We start from the raw sequence: 16228 nt of genomic DNA, 5'->3' as shown, positions 1-16228 counted from the left end.
TTACATTCCAAGCTTCACCAGTGTTCTCAAATTCATGCGGGTAATATACTTTCAAATTTATTTTATTACAAAATATTTTATTCTTATTTTCCTTCACTATTCATTTATATGGTATATTTTTTCGTCGCCTCTATAATAAATGCACGCCTATATATTTTGTCTTCGCCTCTATAGAAAACACATTATACAAAATTGTCATTAAAAAGTACAATTATGTGTCTGTTGTCAAAGGAAGAGGAGCTAACATGGGCACTCAAGATTGGGTCGTGCAAATTTTCAAGGTTTACACAGAATGTCAAATAAGAGAATGGTATGATGTCTACAAAAACTTTTTCAACCGAAGGTGAACTGCGATGGTTTTGTTGTTGAAACAAGTGAAATAATCATTCACATACATTCAGAATTTATGGCAGGAATGAAGTGAACTGATACATGATGATCTATGTGGCCTGATATCTCCCCCAATTTTGGCCATAAATAGGTATGTATTTTTTTATGGTCCATGATTACAATTGTACATAAGAACGTAAACATGATAATACATAGCACTCAATATAGAAAAAATATATATAATACCACAGTAAGATTGTACCATATTTATTGTACCATATTTTGTTATAACTAATCTTTAAACACAATCGGTATATACTATTGCTAGGAACTATATCAGGTTGAGCAGGAATCCTGAGTGTCTCGTTTTGAAGTGTGCTTAATATTTAGACCTCTCGAAGTATACTAAGTGTTTAGACCTCACTAATCAATTATGTGACGGGAAAAATAGTCCAGGAAGCTAGAAACATATATTCTTACAAATAATCATTACACAAGGGAATAAACGAAGGCTGGGTATGAATTCAAGTTGCCTCACTGAAGCGCAAATTTGCAGGAACAGGGCAAGAAGATATGACACTAAATAAAGTGTTATACCTCACATATATTTTGTAGCTTTGACCTAAAGCTCGATGATTACGTACTTTGTCCTATAAACTAAACATATTTCCAAATCTCCTCGATGTGGGGTTGGGGTGTTACAATCTAGTATTGGAAACATTTTGAAGTTTAAGAAGTAGATGGATAGTGAGTTTGCTATGGTGCTTAACAGTAGCGGGCAAACTACCTTAGTTTGGAGGTAAACCGAAAAAGGGTTCACAGAGATCAGGAAAATAGCTTACGGAAAAAAGATCTTGAAGAAGGCGAAAATGCTAACTTATAAACCAAATAGATATCATATAGATTCCAAAGTACATATAGAAAAAGATGAAGGTGGTAAATTAGCGGATTCCACCTTGTACAAAAGTATCATTGACGAGTTAAGGTGCCTTATACATACCTATCCATATATTTCATATTATATGGGGATTTAAAGAAGGTATATGAATAGGCCTGCTAATTACACTACAATATTGTGTAGAGGATTTTACACAATATCAAAGACACTCCTAAATATGGATGGTTTATGGGTATATGTACAAGGAGATGGGGATTATATGGTAAGTGGCTACTCAGATAGTGATCATGCATGAAGCGTGCATGAACAAAAAATTACATCTCATATGGCATTCTAGTTGAATAAAAATTCATAACATGAATGTCGGAGGAATAAATATGTGTTTCTTTGTCTTCGTGCGAGGCCGAATTCATGGCTGCAATGACAATAACCACATAAGGTATTTGGTTGCAAAACATGTTCAAGTAGGTGATCGATTTGTCTAAAGGCCTTGTGATTATATATGTGGATATTTTACTGATAAAAATGGGTAAAATAATCATACATTTACAAGGTACATGCTGTCTGCCGACAACCTCGAGAGGTGCCTCATGGCATGGCTCCATCTTTTGTCCGGCTAGGTTCATCTTGGTATACGTCCGATAAAATAAGATATTGACCAAACTCATTCCGTCGACTAAAGCTTTCCATATCTTATTTTTCTCGATGACAGGGTGGATTACCAGCGACTATGCATGGGGGTATATGACATTCTCATAGTTCCTCTTTGATGAAGAAAAGAGACACAGTCTGTCTAGCAGGGCTAAACTGGTATTAAATATAAACTTGATGAGCATCCTATTTCCTGGAATTTATACTTTTAAGTCTGAGGGTGCTTCCTCCCAGAATTATCTTCACCTCTCCCCGATATCTCTCCTCGGGTAATCTGTTCCTTATCTCAGAACTTTTATAAATTCATTGAGTTCTCCGGCCTTGATCATTTTTTCAATCGACCACTTCAATTAAAAACATTCATCAGTATTATGCCCCATTATCTTGATGGTTCTCATAGTACTTATCAGTATTATGCCCCATTATCCTGATGGTTGTCATCAGTATTATGCCCCATTATCCTTGAGTTCTTCTTCTGGTCGGCCATCTTCATTTTCGCTGGTTGGATGAAGCGTAGTTCACCTTTGATTTCATAGAAAATTTCTAAGATCAACGCGTTAAGTGGTGTAAACAAAGTCAATTCTCTATACATTTGCCTTGGCAAGTCTCGATATGTTTCCTTGTTATCAATAACCCTATGATCGTTCCTTCAGTCTTTGTTGGATCCTCGCGAGTATTCGTAGTGACATGACTGTTAGTTGCAGTTATCTCTTTGGGGCTCCTTGTATCCCTCAAAAATCTTCATCCTCATTCGAATATTCTCACCTCTTAAATATATATCATTCATGCACTTTGGGCATAATCATAAAGAGATGACTTGACCATTTTACCTTTGATTGGGTCCAGTCCAGTGGTTAGATGTACCATGACTTTAGTCTTGTTCAAATTAGTGATCATACTAGCTTCCTCCTTGAGTCTGGCTAGGTAGTCGCCTAGAGACTCGCTCGGTGTCTTTTTCCCTTCAGAATAGGTGTGAGTAATGCCTTATAAATTTCCCCTTCAACTTCTCATAGGTTTGGATCGAACGTGGGTGAAGTCACTTATACCTCAATGATGCCCCCTTCAGATAGTCTTAAACATCTTACATAGCATTGTCTAGTTGTGGCTCATACCAGTCACCTACAACTCATATTTATCATAATGGTCTTCGAGATCTCCCCTCCCATTGAACTCAGTCATCTTCTGGAATTACTTTTCTTCACCCAGTGTAGGTCGATAGGCTTCAATCTCTTCTAGAACCACGGGTTCATGACTAATCTTTTTGTCCCTAAAAAAGGCTTTCTCCAATCTTTTCGAGAGTCGTCTTCTTCTTCATCCTTTTTGGAGTCTATAGTCAATACGGCCTTTGTCCTCCTTCTCCCAGGGTGTAAGTCAGAGTCCGCGGACTCATCTTTCCCAACCAGGGCTTATTTCTCTTTTCGAGAACTCTTGGCCTCTTCAGTTTCTTCTACTGAGGCTCATAGCACTTTTACCGCCAATTCTAGATCTTCACTTCACAGTTTTATCGCTTTGAGTTTCAAAGCATCGGCTCCCATTATTTCGATTTTGCCCTTTGTCTAGCAACCATCTCAGCCCTCAATTTCTTCAACTTCCCCTGTTCTTCAGGATTTGGAAAGATGTCGACTTCTTCATCAAAATTAGCTTCCAAGTTCCGAGAGGTGACCAAAGGCTGTTTTCAGCGGTTCATTTTCTAATGAAGAAACCTATGAGGGCCTTGTTCATCATTGCTTGTTGTCATCATCTCAGATCTCAGAACTTACTCTCATATTCCCATAAACGGTGCCAAATATTGGAACCAGGTTTCTACTCGAACGTTCTTCGGTTGGACCTGCAAGGAGAAGAATGTGAGGTTTTGACTCCCCGATTTACCTCCGGTGTGTGAATCAGTAATTGATCTTTTGGGTAAGATATGAATGTACAAGTAATTGTTGAATATATAATTGTAGATATGATTATGTAAGAAAATAGTAAACTTGGCCCAATATTTATACTAGGTATTGTCTACTCTTAGAGGTAGTTGAGTGAACCCGGGAAGATCAAGGATAACAAGGCATATCCACCTGTTACTTCCCATTTGGACGTGCTGATTTTATAGCTTCTTTAGCTTCCTTCGCACTGGGATTCGAATTAAACATACTTTAGGTTAACATATAGTAAATTGTTTATCAAGACCGGCTCCAAAAATGAAAATATACCTCCACTTGAGAAAATATTTACAAACTTTCTTCTCAACGTGCTGCAAAGAAACAAGTGAAAGAAACATTATTAGTTCATCTAACTTTAATAGCTTAGCGTCTTTAACAATAAACATGTATACCATAACTAAGTGAAATATAATGTTTTACAAATTAGACACCTTACGAAATATACATATTATGTAATCAAATTAAATAAAATACTATCATTATAAAATACATCTTACTGTGAAATTAATAAATTCACTAACCATATAATTTGAATATTTTTTAAATTTACAACCCGTCGGGGTAAACAAGTACTAGTTTTAAATATTTTTTTAAAATATTTTTTTGAATTAAAGTTAATATTTATACTTTTATTCAAAAAAAGAAATTCGAAAAATAATTTGTGAACGTGTCATTTTTATTCATTTTAACATAGTAATGGATTTGTATTTTGGTAAGTATTTGACAAAACAGTGTCTTTATGTATACTTTTCAACCTTTTTGTGCTTGTCACAAAATTTGTTAGAAAATGTGTCTATTGGAATTTTTTTTGTTAAAAAGCAAGTTTATAAACATAAACATGGTTTTCAATAATAAATTTACATTAGAATTGAAAATCTTAAAAATATTCATTATAACATTGTTAAAGTTCATATGGTCTGATGGATATATGGTATATATAGTGTTATTTTTACAAACAGCGTCATTTTTTTATATGTAAAACTTGTTTGTCAAAAACTTTGTATCCTATCCCTATGAAATTGAATTTGATTAAATGTTGTTATGTAAATATTAATTTATAAATGAAAATTAATTTGTGCATTATAGTGAAAAACTTTTTAGACTTGAATCTACTCTAGTAGTACTTATACTATTGTTAGTTGAGGTTAGTAGGTAATTTATATATAATCTCATTAAAAAAATTAAATATTTTTGGGAAAATGTATTTTTCAAGTTAAATTTTTTTATACCATGCTTACCACGTGATTTTTAGAAATTCATTTTATTTACAATTCAAAATAAATTAGAGTAATATGTTTTTACATGTATGCTTGTACATCATCATCAAATTAATTTATATGATATATGGAGCACACTTTGTTAAATCAGATTTGTGTAAACTAGGAAAAAAAATTGAAATTTCTAATATGAAATTGATACTAAAATTAGAAAAATAATTTAAACTATATTTGGCCTCTTTTTTAATGTATATATGGGAAGCTACTCTAAGTATTATGTGTTAACCTAATAACACACTAAGTGAACTTATATTGGGAGCTTTCGATGTCAGGAAGCTCCCTAACAACTATTGAATTTCATTTCACCAAACACAAGGTTAAAAATGAGTTTAGGATTGTAAGAAATTATAGTTTTAATACCTCAACACGTTGCCTCACAATTTTCAACCATAACTATTGGGAAAGGAGTTGTTATTTTTCTTGAATCCAGTAGTAATATTGTTCGCTGTGGAATTGGTGCTCGTAACTAACTCGTCCAATTGCTGGAACTAGTAGTAATCTTAAAACTTGAATTGGTGGTGTCATTGTTGGTGGTCAAGTTGTGCTAACTTAAGTAGTGTCATTCATGGCAACATTAATAATGGCATCAGTGGTGGTATGATTAGTGGTATATTGGGTAGTCCTAGTAGTGACATTGGTGATAACATGTCTAGCATCTTTAGTGGTTACATTAGTGGCACTAGAAGTGGTAATAATTGAAGTGGATTTAGTGGTATTGGTGGTGGCATTGGTCGTGGTGCTCTAATTAGTGCAATTGGTTGCATTGGAAGTACCAATCTTAGTAGGGAAATTGGTGATTGTATTGTTGGAGTTAGTGTTACAGTTCATACTGACTTAAGCAGTTCCATTGATGGCCACTTTAACTATGGCATTAGAGGTGGTAGCATTGATGGTATATTTGTTAGTCTTACTAGTGGCATTGGTGGTAGCATTGCTATTAGCTTTAGTGGTGGCATTGGTGGTGGCATAGGTGATTGCTTTATTGGTAATATTGGTGATATATCGGTTACTCTTAGTAATGGCATTGGTGGTAGCATTTCTTGTAGCTTTGTATGGCTGGTTGCTTTAGTGGTAGAATTGGTATTATATTGTTTAGTCTTATTAGTGGCATTAGTAGTAGCATTGATAGTAGCTTAACTTGTGATTGGTGGTGGAATGGGTGGTAGCATTATTGGTACCATAGGTTATATACTGGGTAATATTAGTAGTGGAAATGGTAGTGGCATGGCTCATAGCTTTAGTTGTGGCACTGGCGGTGCAAGTGGCAGCATTGATACTGGTGGATTTAGTATTGGTGGTAGTTTTAGTTATGGCCTTGGTGGAAGTAGCTTACTTAGTAGCATTCGGGGTGCTGGTGGTGATATTGGCACTAACTTTAGTAGTAATAAAATTGGTTGTGGCGGCGGTAACTTTGGTAGTGATTTTAAATAGTATTGTTACAGACGAAATTAATGGTACTCGGATGATCACAGATAATGCATATAATTATACTAATGTCAATGGATGTATTAGCATCGGTACTGGTGAAAACCTTGATCGGTGTGTCATCGGTGGTAGTGCTATCAATATCAATGGGGTTGCTGGTGACATTAATCGACCTTACAGTGTTGACCAACTACCTTCACATCGGCATAGACATCAGCATTATTTTTAATTTTGTTACTGGTCCCACTTTTACATATCAATGGATGAACCCATGTTCGGAATGAGATTTCTTACTTGCATGAGATGTGCTTCCTAAAAGTGGCTCATGATCTCACAGAAGTTCAGAAGACTTAGAATCTTTACCCGTCCTAAAGATGTCTCAGCTCATACATAATTGTAAAACAAAATCCATTTTTTGATTAGTAATTAGAAGAATCTAATTACTAATCGAATGGAGGTACCATTAGAAGAATGGATTTTGTTGTATAATTATGTAGGAGCCGAAATATTTTTAGAGTGAGAAAAGAGTCTAAGTATTGTGAACTTCTTTGAGATCCTAAGCCGCTTTTGGGAAGTACATCTTAGGCAAGTCAGAAATCCCAATCATAATACGAGTTCATCCATTGATCTGTATAAGTGGGACAAACAACAAAATTAAAAATAATGTTGATGTTTATGTCGATGTGCACGTAGTCAATCAATACTATAAGGCAGATTAATGTCACAACATTAATATCACCAACACCCCAACTGATATTGATAGCACTACCACCATTTCCAGAGTTATCAAGGTTTTCACCACTACCGATTTTAATACAACCAATGACACTAGTATAATTATATGCATTATCCCTGATCACTCGAGTACCATTAATTTCATTAACATCATTACTATTTGAAACAACTACAAAAATAAAAACCAAAGTTACCTCCGCCACAACCAATGTTACTATCACTAAAGTTAGTGCCAATATCACTACTAGCACCCCGAATTCTACTAAGTAAGTTGCTTCCACCAAAGCCATAACTAAACTACCACTACCAATACTAAATCCACCAATATTGAGGCTACCACTTGCACCGCCAGTGCCACAACTAAAGCAACGAGCCATGCCACCACCATTGTCACTATTAATATTATCCAATATATAACCAATGCTACCAATAAAGCTACCAGCCATGCCACGAGTTAAGCTACCAACAATGCCACTACCAATGCCACTACTAAGACTAACCAATATACCACCAATGCTACCACTAAAGCAACCAGCCATGCCACCACCAATTCCACCAACAAAGCTACAAGTAACACTACCCCCAATGTCACTACTAAGACTAACCATTATATCATCAATGTTACCACTAAAGTAACCACCCATGCCACCACCGATGCCACCAATAAAGCTACCACCAATGCTACCACCTATGCCACTACTAAGACTAACCAATTACCACCATTTCTACAACCTCTAATGCCATAATTAATGTGACTATCAATGAAACTGCTTATGTTAGCATGAATTTTAACACTAACACCAACAATACCACCAACAATTCTCCTACTAAGATTACTGCTTGCAATGCCACCAATTACACTAATAAGAGCACCACAACAAATGGAACCATCAATATCACTAAATTCACTACAATTATTACCACTTGTAGTGCCACCAATGTAATCACTAAAGATGTTAGACATGCTACCACCAATGCCACTACTAAGACTACCCAATATACCACTAATGCTACCAGAACTGCTGTCATTATTAAAGTTGCCACCAATGACACTACTTAAGTTAGTACGAACTTCACTATCAATAATGCCACCTCCAATTCAACTTTTAAGATTAGGGCCACTAGTGCCACCAATTGGAGGAGTAAATTACCACCACTAGTGCCACACCAAAATATATTACTATTGGACTCAATAAAAATAACAACTTTTTTCCAATAGTAATGGATGTATAGCCATTTACTATTGGACTCAATAAAAATAACAACTTTTTTCCAATAGTTATCCATCTATAACCATTACATCAGCAGCTGATTTAGTATGGATGAAAATGGCCAGGCAACCTATTCTTGTATTGAAAATATAAGTTCTTACAACAGTACAATTTTTCCCAAACAAGCCTACATATCCATGAAGTAAGAAATTGTATTTTCAACATTGTGTTTGGTGAAATGTATTTTAATAGTTGTTAGGGGAGCTTTCTCAGTGGGGAAACACCCAACACCCAATATAAGTAAATTTAGTGTGTTATTAGGTTAACACATAATACTTTAGAGTAGCTTGTCATATATATATATATATATATCTTTAAAAAAAATCCCAATATATTTTAATGTTTTTTTTAATTTTAGTATGAATTTCATATGATAAATTTTGATTTTTTTCTATATTTTAAAAATCTGATTTAACAAGCATATATGTAAATAAATATTACTCTAATTTATTTTGTATAGTAAATGAAATTAGATTTTTAAAATTAGGTGGTAAGTATTCTATAAAAACGTTCAACTAAAAATTACATTTTCTCAAAATATTAAATTTTATTTGATAAAATGATATACAAATTTCCTCATAACCTCAAATAACAATAATATAAGTACCAAATAACTAAAAATAATAAAATACTACTATAAAAGATTCAAATATAAAAACCTTTCAGTATCATGCACAAATTAATTGTCATAAATAAATTAATATTTACATAACAACAATTAATCAAGTTCAATTTCTAAAGGTATAAGGTACAAAATTTTTGACAAACAAATTATACATATTAGGAAACTCATGCAGTTTTTAAAAATATTTACTAATTGCACTTCGTTTATTTAAACATAAGAATTAAAATAAATTATAAAATTATTGTTGATTTTTATTTAGTTCTTAGTGTATATGATTTGAAATTATAAAAATGACATAAAATTGTGGGTAACACTACATATACCATGTACTATGAGTATATAAGTTGTTTGGCTTAGCCATATGTATTTTGACATAGTTATAATGAATATTTTTTATTATTTTCTATTGTAATGTAAATTTATTATTAAAAATTATCCTTATATTTATAAACTTACTTTTTTACTAACAAATTTTCACTAGACACTTTTTCTAAATAAAATTATGACAAGCACAAAAAGGCTGAGAACTACATAAAGACACTATTTTGTCAAATACTTTCCAAAATTCAAGTCCATTATTATTGCAAAATGAATAAAGATGATAGTTCATAAATTATTTTAAGAGTTTTCTTTTTTTGAATAAAAGTATAACTAGTACTTGTTTGTCCCAGTGATTTGTAAATTTAAAAAATATCCATATTATATGATTAATAGAGTCATTAATTTTATGGTAAGATGTATTTTACAATTTTTGTATTTTATTTTATTTGATTATATAATATGTATATTTTGTTAGGTGTTTAATTTATAAAACATTATATTTTACTTAGTTATGGTATAAGTGTTTATTTTTTAAGATGCCAGGCTATTAATGTTAGATGCACTAATAATATTTCTTGCACTTGTTTCTTTGAACCAGGTTGAGAAGAAAGTGTGTGAATATTTTCTCAAATGGAGGTACTTTTCCATTGATGGAGGTTCCTATAGATAAACAGTTCTGGGCTGATGACTCAAAAGACCATAGATATTAATGCCTAGTATGTTTAATTGGAAGCCCAGTGCCAAGAAATCCCCAAAAGCTATAGAATAAGGACAAGGCACGTACAAATCGGAAATAACTGACCGATATGCCACGTTCTACTTAATCTTCCTGGTTCAAGTCAACTGACGACTAAGAGTGGCAATACCTAGTATAAAGATTGGTTCAAGTTTGCTATTTTGATACACAATCATATATACAGTTACTAAGTTCTTCAACTCTTACAATTTCTCTTAATTTTTATTTCTTCTAGAATAGGTTTTTAGTATAATTTTAGTTTGCATTTTTGTTATGTAGCCCGCGCTCCAACATGCTAGATATGTTTGATTTATTTCAATGTGGTGGTGAATAAGCTGCTTTACAAGATGATTTGTGGTTGTTAGGTTTTTAGTTAATAATAAGTCCTAGTATTCAGTATTCATTGGCTAGTGGACACAGGTTGAATTAGTCATGTTTGTTTCCGTTTTTCTAGCAGTCATGCAGTAGTTGTTTAGTGGCTTCCTTATTTCTAGTATAAGTGGTTGTAATGTTATTTCTATATATTCTGTATTGCTCAGAATGAATAAAATAAGTTTTTTGTTTCAAGTCCATATTGTAGTTTACATTTGGTATCAGAGCAATAACTTGAGAGATCTGAGAGTAGTACTAAACACGTGAGGAAGTACAAGAAATGAGTTCAGAAGCAAGTTTTACAGCAGCGTCTATTCCAAAATTTGATGGAGATTACGATCATTGGAGCATGGTCATGGAGAACCTCCTTCGTTCAAAAGAGTTTTGGGTTGCTGTTGAGAAGGGTTACGTTGAGCCAGCGAGCAGGGAGGGATTGACACCAGCGGCAATAACAAGCTTAGAGGAGATGAAGCTGAAGGATTTGAAAGCTAAGAATTACTTGTTCCAGTCACTTGACAAGACAATTCTAAAGACAATCACTCAGAAGGAGACATCTAAACAGCTCTGGGATTCCATGAAGGTGAAGTGTCAAGGAAATGCTCGAGTAAAGAGAGCTCAACTCAATCGATTACGCCGGGATTTCGAGGTCTTGGTAATGAAGCAAGGTGAAGCAATCACTGATTACTTTGGTAGAGTAATGACGATTGCAAATGACATGAGAAATTATGGAGAAGATGTGACTGATGTCAAGATCGTTGAAAAGATTTTGAGAACACTTACTGATAAGTGGAACTATATTGTCTGTTCCATTGAGGAAGCTAAGGATATAGATCAGCTGTCTGTGGATGCATTACAGAGCTCTCTGCTTGTTCATGAGCAAAAGTTTAAAACAGGTGAAGAAGATGAACAAGCATTAAAGGTAAATCATGAAGACAACTATGGTGGAGGAAGACAACGAAAATCTGGTTTCCGAGGAGGTCGAGGACAAGGCAGAGGCAGGGGTCGTCAACCATGGAATAAGGCAACAGTTGAATGTTACAAATGTCATAAACTTGGGCACTTTCAATACGAGTGTCAAGCAAACTTTGCAGATGTAGAGGAACCTGATGAGATGGTGCTAATGGCATATACTGGGGCGATTGAAGGTGACAAAGACGTTGTGTGGTACATTGACTCTGGGTGCAGCAATCACATGTGTGGTGATTTGTCCCTTTTTCGTGATGTAAAGAAAGGTCTCAGCAAGGTGGTCAGATTGGGAAACTCTGTAAGTATGAATGTAGTCGGCAAGGGAAGTGTATGTCTAACCATAAAAGGGGTCAACTATGTGATACAAGATGTGTACTATGTGCCTGGTTTGAAGAATAATCTTATCAGTGTTGGACAACTGCAAGAAAAGGGCTTGGCTGTACTAATGAAGTCAAATGAGTGTCGTGTTTATCATGACGAAAAGGGTTTGATATTTCAAACCAACATGACAACAAATAGAATGTTTGTGTTGGTGTCCAAAGCCAAACCAATTAACAAGGAACACAAGGACGAGAATTGTCTTCAAGTAATCACTGAAGAGGCTGCTTATCTCTGGCACAAAAGATTTGGTCATCTTAGTCACCAAGGATTGAGGATATTGCAGACAAAGGGGATGGTGGAAAACTTGCCAAGTTTCTCAGTAGGCGAAATTGTGTGCACTGAGTACTTGAGAGGAAAGCAGCATAGGGATGTAATTCCAAAGAAAAGCACATGGAGAGCATCTGCACACTTGGAACTGATCCATGCTGACATTTGCGGTCCAATCTCTCCAGCTTCACAAGGCAGAAAGAGGTACTTCATTTGTTTCATTGATGACTATAGTAGAAAAGCGTGGGTTTATTTTCTTATTCACAAGTCAGATGCATTTAGCACTTTCAAGTCGTATAAGGCTCTTGTTGAAAAGGAAATGGAGAAATCCATTAAATGCCTAAGAACAGATCGGGGAGGCGAATTCACATCAGGAGAGTTCAACGAATTCTGTGAGAAAAATGGGATCAAGCGCCAATTAACTGCTGCCTATACACCACAGCAGAACGGAGTTGCGGAGCGAAAGAACAGAACTGTGATGAATATGGTAAGAAGTATGTTGATTGAGAAGAATGTTCCAAGGAAATTCTGGGCAGAAGCAGTAAACTGGGCAGTCTACATTCTTAATCGATGTCCAACAGCAGCAGTAAAGGAAATGACTCCAGAGGAAGCTTGGTGTGAGGAGAAACCTTCAGTAGGACATCTAAGAGTCTTCGGGTGTATAGCACATGCTCATGTACCCGATGCTAAACGAATAAAGCTCGAAGATAAAAGTAACTGTTGCGTTCTTGTTGGTGTAAGTGAACCCACAAAGGCATATCGACTACTTGATCCAACTTCCAATAGGATCATTGTTAGTCGGGACGTTGTCTTTGAAGAAGATAAACAATGGGATTGGGAGAAGAACACTGAAGAAGACAACGCTTTTGATCTAGAGTGGGAAGATAGTAAGGAAACAAATGGAGATTCAGATGGTGGAAATGAAGAAGAAAATGCTAGTGAAGAAGACGAAAGTACAAGTGAAGATGGAAATGCATATTCAGGTGGTGGAAATGCATATTCAGGTGGTGGAAATGAAGAAAACAATACAGAAGATTCTGGAAATGAAGAAGACAACGCAGAATCTTCTCCACTAAGGGAATCTCGAAATAGGAGAGCACCAGGCTGGATGGATAGTTATGTGTCTGGAGAAGGTTTTTCTGATGAGGAGGAGACCCACTTGGTCTTATTTGCTACTGCTGCTCACTCCTCTGATCCTACTACATATGATGAAGCTGTAAAAGACAAGAAGTGGAGGGAGGCTATGGATGTTGAAATGAAGTCAATTAAGAAGAACAAAACGTGGGATCTCATGGACCTACCAAAAGGAGCAAAAAAAAAGGAGTGAAATGGGTATACAAAACGAAGTTGAATGAGCTTGGAGAAGTACAAAAACACAAGGCACGTCTGGTGGCAAAGGGGTATGCTCAGGAATACGGAATTGACTATAAAGAAGTCTATGCCCCTGTAGCTCGTATGGACACAGTTCGAATGATCTTAGCTCTTGCTGCACAACGAGAGTGGAGTGTGTTTCAGCTTGATGTAAAATCAGCATTTCTTCATGGAAAGATAGCTGAGAATGTGTATGTGGAGCAACCAAGAGGCTATGAAAGAAAGAATGAGGAACAAAAGGTCTATAAGCTTAACAAGGCCTTGTACGGGCTCAAGCAGGCGCCTCGAGCGTGGTTCAGCAGAATTGAGTCATATTTTAAAAGAGAAGGGTTCAAGAAGGAAGATAGTGAGCAAACGCTGTTCACCAAAGTCGAACAAGGTAAGTGTTTGATTGTTAGTTTATATGTTGATGATTTAATATTCACTGGAGTTGATGAAAGAATGATATGTGAATTTAAAGAGTCTATGATGAAAGAGTTTGATATGTCAGACTTGGGTAAAATGAGGTACTTTCTTGGCATTGAGGTGGCTCAGTTCAATGGTGGTATATTTATAAGTCAAACAAAGTACGTAATGGAGGTGTTAAGGAGGTTTGGAATGGAGCATTGTAATTCTGTTGGAAATCCAATGGTTCCAGGAATTAAAATGTTCAAGGACGAAGATGGTGTGGAGATGGATGGTTCGTTTTATAAGTAGCTGATTGGAAGTCTTATGTACTTAACTGCAACGAGGCCAGACATAATGTATGCAGTTAGCTTACTTAGTAGGTACATGTCAAGGCCTACAAGTATTCACTATGAGTCTGCAAAGCGGGTGTTACGGTACTTGCAAGGAACAGCAAAGTTCGGTATTCTTTACAAGAAAGAAGGAAATCATGTTTTGGTTGGTTTTACTGATAGTGACTATGCTGGATCAATTGAGGACATAAGAAGTACATCAGGGTACGTTTTTATGCTAAGTGGAGCTGCAGTGTCTTGGTCATCTCGAAAGCAACCTATAGTGACTTTAAGCACAACAGAGGCTGAGTTTGTAGCAGCTGCAGGGAGTAGTTGTCAAGCTATATGGATGCAAAGGGTGCTAAAGAAGATAGGCTACAGAGGCAGTGAGTGTACTCTGATTTTCTGTGACAACAGTTCAACCATTAAGTTGTCAAAGAATCCAGTGATGCATGGTAGGAGCAAGCACATTGACGTGCGTTATCATTTTATGAGAGAACTTGTGAATGATGGAATAGTGCAACTTCAGTTTTGTGGAACAAGAGATCAACTAGCAGACATTCTTACTAAACCTCTGAAACTAGAGACATTTCGAGAGCTGAGGAAGAAGCTTGGTGTTTGTGAAATCTCGGGGATTAACTAGCTGCAACTGCAGTCTAGTTCAAGGGAGGGAATGTTAGGTTTTTAGTTAATAATAAGTCCTAGTATTCAGTATTCATTGGCTAGTGGACACAGGTTGAATTAGTCATGTTTGTTTCCGTTTTTCTAGCAGTCATGCAGTAGTTGTTTAGTGGCTTCCTTATTTCTAGTATAAGTGGTTGTAATGTTATTTCTATATATTCTGTATTGCTCAGAATGAATAAAATAAGTTTTTTGTTTCAAGTCCATATTGTAGTTTACAGTGGTATATATCATTTGCTCCTCTGCTCTTCTGCTCCATTTATATATGTTGAAATCTTTATATATTTGTGTGCATATATTTATTATTTTTAAATTTTTATTTCAATAATATTTTCTTAATTTTGTATGTCAGTCCACTTAATTTGCAAATTGAAATTTTTATAATCTTGTGTAAATTGAATTTTGGTGGTGCTTTTGTTTCTATATGGATTAAATCATCATACATATTGAATTGAATAATCAATAAATATAGAGTATTTATTTAGTTTGTACTTTAGGTAGATTTTACTTAAAGTTAGCTTTTAAAAATGAGACTTTGGATTATTTAAATTTTATTTTGGTTTATATCTTAATGTTATTTTTGTTTATGTGTGTAGTCAATGAAATCTAAGTAGATTTTTTTATTTATGTTAGTGTTTAATTTTTAATACACACTACACATTTTAAATGAAGGTTAATTTTTTTATCTTTGTTTATGTTAAACATTGTGGTATATTAAGATATGATAAATAATAGGTGTTAAATATAAAACTCTGTACTAGTAATATGGTATTGTGCTCCAAGTAGATGTTTTTAGGTGAAGGGCAGGTTCAGATACAACATGAGCAACAACAAAATATGGGATTTCAGGGCCTCAATCCACATGTTGCTGCTGACCCAGTTTGCCGGAATACGTGGGTGATGTGAAGAGGACATTGGTGGAGCTGCAGGGGCTTATTGCTGCTGGTGGCCTTGGAGCTTTAATAGGTGGTGCTGGTCGAGGCCTATTTATTGGTCAACCGTCTATGCATTATGCTCTGGTAGGTTTGTTTAGGTAATTTGATTTGTCATTATTTTCTATAGTTATATTAGGTTTTTTGGGTATGTCAACAATTATAGTTCATTTAGTTTATTTTATTGTATTGTTATGATCATATGTTTAGTGTTGTATACATGGTTTTTAAAAGTTTTAACACTGCTGTGTGATACTAAAGAAATATTTTTAACTTATATCTTTAATTATACAATTGTAATGTCTAGTTGATTGTTGGGTGATCAAACATTATTTACATGATATCCAG

Source organism: Apium graveolens, chromosome 6, assembly GCF_009905375.1.
Source record: "Apium graveolens cultivar Ventura chromosome 6, ASM990537v1, whole genome shotgun sequence".
NCBI classification, from domain to species: domain Eukaryota; kingdom Viridiplantae; phylum Streptophyta; class Magnoliopsida; order Apiales; family Apiaceae; genus Apium; species Apium graveolens.
This window is presented reverse-complemented; position numbering follows the sequence as displayed.